Genomic DNA, 5,694 nt, shown 5'->3' with positions numbered 1-5,694 from the left:
TTGTTGTTTGGTTAGTTAGAAAATTGTAAAGAAAATTGGAAGGAAAATGATAGGAAAAATCATTTCTTTTGCTTGGTTACTCTTTTTTATGAAAATCAAGTAGAAAATAGAAGCCAAGGTACATTACACCACAAATCTTATTTATTGAAATATATGAACTGTATTTTAAGTAATTTAGGATATAATTTTTTTAAAAGTTTTCAAACTTTAGATTTCATAAATACTATCAAACTTGATTTTTCATATAAATACCTCAAAATTGCTTCTAATGATAAAGCTTCTATAAATAATAATTTAATATTAAAATTCATAATAATTCATAAAAATTCGTGGTAAAGCTTATATAAATAACAAGTTAATACAAAAATACTAAATAATTCATAAAAATCAGCCATACACATTAAAAAACAAAATTACCGAGCATAATATTGCATCACTAGGTTATTTCTACAACTGAAAAACAATTCAACTTTTTTGCTAGACAAAGTAATTAAACAATCTAATCAAACAAAAATTACATTGTTTTCATTGCTTTGACAATAACTACTAAAAACAACCAACAAAATTGTAGTTGCAATAGTTGTACAAGCCCAACATTCAACAAGTACTTTTAGTTCAACTTTGTGTTCTCGACTAGTCCAAGGTCCTAACTAAAAAAGGCAAAACAAAAAGTGAACATCAAGAAATATGCTCAGAATATTTGATTCATTCAAATATTCCTACAAAGCAATAACATCAATATTTCTTCCTGACTTCAATCAAAGGCTTCAGATCTCATCTGCTTCTCTCCCTAAAGGAGAAAAAAGAAAATATTGAGTTACATTCAAATTTAAATGGACATGGAGTCAAAAAAGATTAATCGGTAAGTACCATGAACTAAGAACAAGCTTGTAGAAAATCATATTGCATTGATTCAAAACTAAGACAATGTCAATGAGAATAGCAAATTGATACAATGTATATCCAAGTAGATAAGATGGAGTGAATCATGTAGGATAAGTAACATTGAATGCATGTGGTCTAAACTAATATTGAAACATGAAACATGTATCTTCTAAACTAATATTAAAACATGAAACATGTATCTTCGATTACAAAGCAACGGGTCAACAAGAAGAATTGTGAAGAGCATACTACGTTACAACTGAGGGATGTTGTATCACTTGGTATTGTTCTACTCTTCAAGCTTAGCGTAAAAATTGTTACAATGAAACAGAGCCAATTCCAGAGTTAGGGTATACAGCCAGAGGAAATGATTACAGGCTTCTTCACAAAGCTGAGGATGCAATTGAAGGTCTAAAGGAAAGAGGAGTGAATGTGCAAATGCTTAATATTACTCAAGTAGAACACTCCGCTCTAAACAGCATGACCATGTCTAAAGGAAAGAGGAGTGAATGTGCAAATGCTTAAATACCATCACTACCCCCTTCGCACGACCCCGAACGCCCGCATGGTGACTCAGAGAACAGATATATAAACATTAACACGCACATGTACAGAATATATAGGAAAATAGGGACGAAGACATGTGATAACGTCTTTTTTAAGTGCACATAACAATAACAATCAGTTTAATAGCAACTTCACTGATAAACTGTCACATTTGGATGTATGCATCAAAAGCCATACTAATCAACCGTCTTCCTCCAATATCTCCCTTATGAAATGATTTTCTATACAAGCCTCTACAATATTTTTCACTCATCAATCGTTTTCAAGCAGCATTTCCACCTTCAGCCTGGCAACCAACTAAATACTCCAAATCCATATTTAATAAGAAGGCGACGACCATCCAAGTTCACCCATCGAACCAAAATCACTCACAATCTATTTTGATAAAAGCATGCAAAGGTTAAGGATTAGAAGTAAGTGATATTAACAGAACGTTACAAAATTGTCACACACTGCTTACATTGATTGATTACAGAATTCATACCTATAAATCTATAATAACACACGTTATGAGTTATGAAGATGAAATCCCTGACTGCACATTGAAAATTAGGATTCAATGACTGATTATAAAATCTTGGCTTCGCCACTGATTATCCAAATTAACAATTAGCAGTAGAACTATAATCTTTCTGCATAAATAAAATTGAACAAACAATCCAAATACAGTTGGTCACATATGAAAGCATTAAAAATGGAATTTTCTCAACCTGGGTTCTCTTTCTCTTCTGATTATTTGTATTCCAAGAAGAAGAAGACGGGCCCGATAGCTCAATTATATCGAGATCCTCGTCCAGATAAGACGAGCTCCCAGTAAACAGACGAGGCCTGCATCAAACGGAGGCCGTCAGAAATAACGAAATCAAGAACTAAATTTAAAAAAAAAAACCTAATCGATCGTCAATTCTCTCACTTGCTGCTCTGAGCGGCGAGCTTCGCTGCCGGAGACGGCTCCATCAAGATCAGCAAGAAAGCGAGCAGCGAAGATCGGCAATCAGTTGGGTTCTAGGGTTTCAATGAGATTCGGTCGTTGAATTTCTGACGAAAATTGGGGAAATTATTTGGGGAAAATGAGAGAGACTACCTTTGGCGTTGTCGCTTCAAAAGCTCACCCTCGGATCTCAAGTTGACGAGATCCGAAGCTCACCCTCGTATCTCAAGCTGACGAGAGCTCGAATGGAGAAACCCTACCTTTGTAGCCCTAGATTTGGGAAGAGAGAGAAAGAGAATGAGGGGGGAGAGAGAGATGGGAGATTGATCGGAGTTTTGGAGAGAGAGGGAGGTGAGAGATCGGGGAAGTCGGAGGCATTGATTCCGTCTCTCTCCCTCGTTTTCACCTGGGCAGCTGAGAGAAAGGGGGACAGAAAAGATATGTATGGATTTTTCTTCAGCGAAAATTATTTTCATTTTCTTTTTTGTTTTCTTTCAAACCAAACACTAGAAATTCACTTTCTCTTCTATTTTACTTTTCTTTTCTCTCCCTTTCCCTCAAACCAAACATAGCCTAAGAGAAGTGACAGAAAGTTAAATAATGGAAAAGAAAAGTAGGGAATGGAAGTGAAAAGATAAAATGTTGTTTGTGAGCTAAGTAAGGGGAATGGAAGCAAATTTGTTTTATCTTGTTTGGGAGTTCTAATAAAGAAGAGGGAAGTGAAGTGAATATGTATAAAGTTATATAAATACCCTTACATATTGGATAGGAGTATATCTTAGCCATTGATTTTAATGTCACAAGAGTATAATTGTCTTATCACATTGTAAAATTCTACATTGGTTTCTATTCCATCATCTACCCCCTAAATTGGAGGGGCGGAAAATGAAAGGAAATTTAACCTTCCATTTCATCCTCTAACCTCTCAAAAAAACTCCCAAACAAGGTGAAATTGAAATTTCACTTTAACTTTCATCTATTAATCTCCATCCAAGGTGTAAGGCAATATTAAATTTAATAATGCAAATACGGAACGATCTGCGCAAAGTTTATTTTTTTATTCCCCCAATTTATTGCTACACTTCTTCGCGTTGATTCAGAAAAAAATAACAATTCTTTTGATGATTACGCTTTTCGGGTAAGTTTTCTGTTCAGTTAGATTAGGATCAGGGTTTCATCTATTTCTCTTTTTCTTAATAACTTAGATCCAATTTTTGAGTCAGAAATTGCTATTTTTATTGTCTTGAATCTATTACAACTTTAGTCGTTATAATAAACTTAAATAAACAAAAAGTTGATCTTTTTATAAGATCTTCTTATACAATAAAAATATAAAGATTATAATTCTTTCAAACAACAAATAACAACAGTTTATTTCATGTTGCTTGCGTGAGAACTTTGCCTGTGCCGGGGACACGTTAGTCCGTGGACCGCCGCGAATCAGATCCGGTTGACAGAAAAGTTAATGAATGCTCTTGTTGAAAACAATCGTAGCAGTGATAATCTCGACCAAGCGAGTTACGACTCTTCTCGAGATCAAAACCAAGTTTGATCCGGAGGAGAGGGGGAACGGGCCTTAGATCTCTCGAAATCCACTCTTTATGCACAGAAAATCATCAAGATCTAGCTAACCCTCTCTGAAATTCATGGCTCTTGGCTCTGCAATTCAGCAACACCTCGCCCTCTTTGATTATAACTCGCCTCCTGTGAAAGAAGGTCCTATGTTTGTATTTATAGGGCTTCAGATGCGGGGTATTTGGATAAAAATGAGAGATTTGGCCTTATCTTTAGTTGATAACGACCTAACCATGTGTAGAGATGATATCAAGTTAGTTGAGAACATCTGGAACGAATAAATCCCATAAAAACCACTTAAAAATCGTCGAAAACGCGTTTAAGGCTTAGGACTGTGCGAGCCACAATTTGGTGGCTCGCACATATGCGAGCCACCATTNACTAGAAGGTGGCTCGGCCATTGGCGGAGCCACTGGTTTTGGTCGAGTTGTTTTGGTGTGACTCGGCCGCCAGGGGCTGTTCCGGTTTTTCAGGTTTTGACTTGTTGCGTCGTTACGTGCGTTTTGTCGTTTCGTTGACTTATACGCTTCACCGATTCGCTTCATGCGTTTTGTTAATTTGGAGGTGGTTGATGAGCGCGCGGGCCACTTGGAGGTGGCTAATGAGTGCACGGGACACATGGAGGTGGCATTCCGATGGCTTGTTGCTACGTCATCAACGGTTTGCCGATTCGCTTCATGTGCTTATCAGCGTCAGATAATCCTCCTTTACTCGGATAATGACGTTCCGTCTTGAGCTGTGTTTGGGGACCTATAGATAATTTTTGACGCCTACATCCAAAAAATTATTTTCCTTTTTAGTGAATTTACTTCTAAATTAGAGAAAAAGAAATGATTGTCCTTTTATCGACAAAGAATCGTGAAGTTAAGTGGTTTCAGAGTGATCTCAAGATTTCATTTCTTTCATCCTTGCTATTTCTTTCTTGTTTTTATACATTTTATCAGAATTAAACTTCGTAAATATATTTGTATGATGATAGATTTTATATTTCCTCCAAAAAGTTAGATTTTTATTTATTTCTCCTAATTGTTGGCACATTGTCAAAGTGCATTTCTCTTAAATTTAGTCCTCTAACCATTAGACCAAAATTTTAAAGTTATGGTGATGGTCGATGATTGTAGTTTTATATTCATTCGCAAGTTGAGAGATATTTTTATAGGCTGAAGACCTGGAATCGCGTGGCGATAATGATTTTTTAAAAACTATATTAAATTTGTGGCCAGCAAGATTCGAATATGTGTTGCTTTGATACCATCTTCAATTTAGTCCTTTAACCATTACACCAAAACTCCAAAGTTATGGTGATGGTCGAGGATTATAGGTTTATATCTATTCTAACAATCTCAGAGAGATGTTTTAGGTTGAAGCATTGTTATATAAATTTCAAGTGACTTATTCTTTACTACCTCAATTTTAATGCATATGTGTGATATTTATATATTACTAGGTTTTATTCATGTGTGTAGGGTGAAAATTTGATTCTTCCGAAGAAAGGAGTTTCGTTTGTATTTATAAGAAAGCTTATTAACAAAACTAACAAATCAAATGGTTACAACAGAAGCAGAGGGAAGGCCCCTTCTTTGTTTTTGATGGGGGACTTTAGGTGGAACTATAGGACGCTCTCGCTCGACTGTGCTCGGGTCGGAGTCTGCGTTCCTTGGACCGTTTGAAATGACGGTTGCCTGTTGAGAGCTTCAAGTTCGCCAGTAGAAGCTCGCGGCAATGGACGTTCGGGT

At 36.0% G+C, this 5,694-nt stretch overlaps 1 long non-coding RNA gene across 1 annotated transcript; it reads right to left on the bottom strand.

Moving 5' to 3' along the window:
• LOC109826023 lies at nt 501-2,915 on the bottom strand. Its single transcript, XR_002243166.1, has 4 exons — nt 2,537-2,915; nt 2,366-2,457; nt 2,163-2,280; nt 501-790 (listed from the first exon to the last, which is right to left on the bottom strand). It is a non-coding gene; the product is annotated as an uncharacterized LOC109826023 (long non-coding RNA).

This window comes from Asparagus officinalis, chromosome 10 (genome assembly GCF_001876935.1).
Source record: "Asparagus officinalis chromosome 10, Aspof.V1, whole genome shotgun sequence".
NCBI lineage: Eukaryota > Viridiplantae > Streptophyta > Magnoliopsida > Asparagales > Asparagaceae > Asparagus > Asparagus officinalis.
The sequence above is the reverse complement of the archived record's forward strand: the minus strand, read 5'-3'. Positions and strand labels throughout refer to the sequence as shown.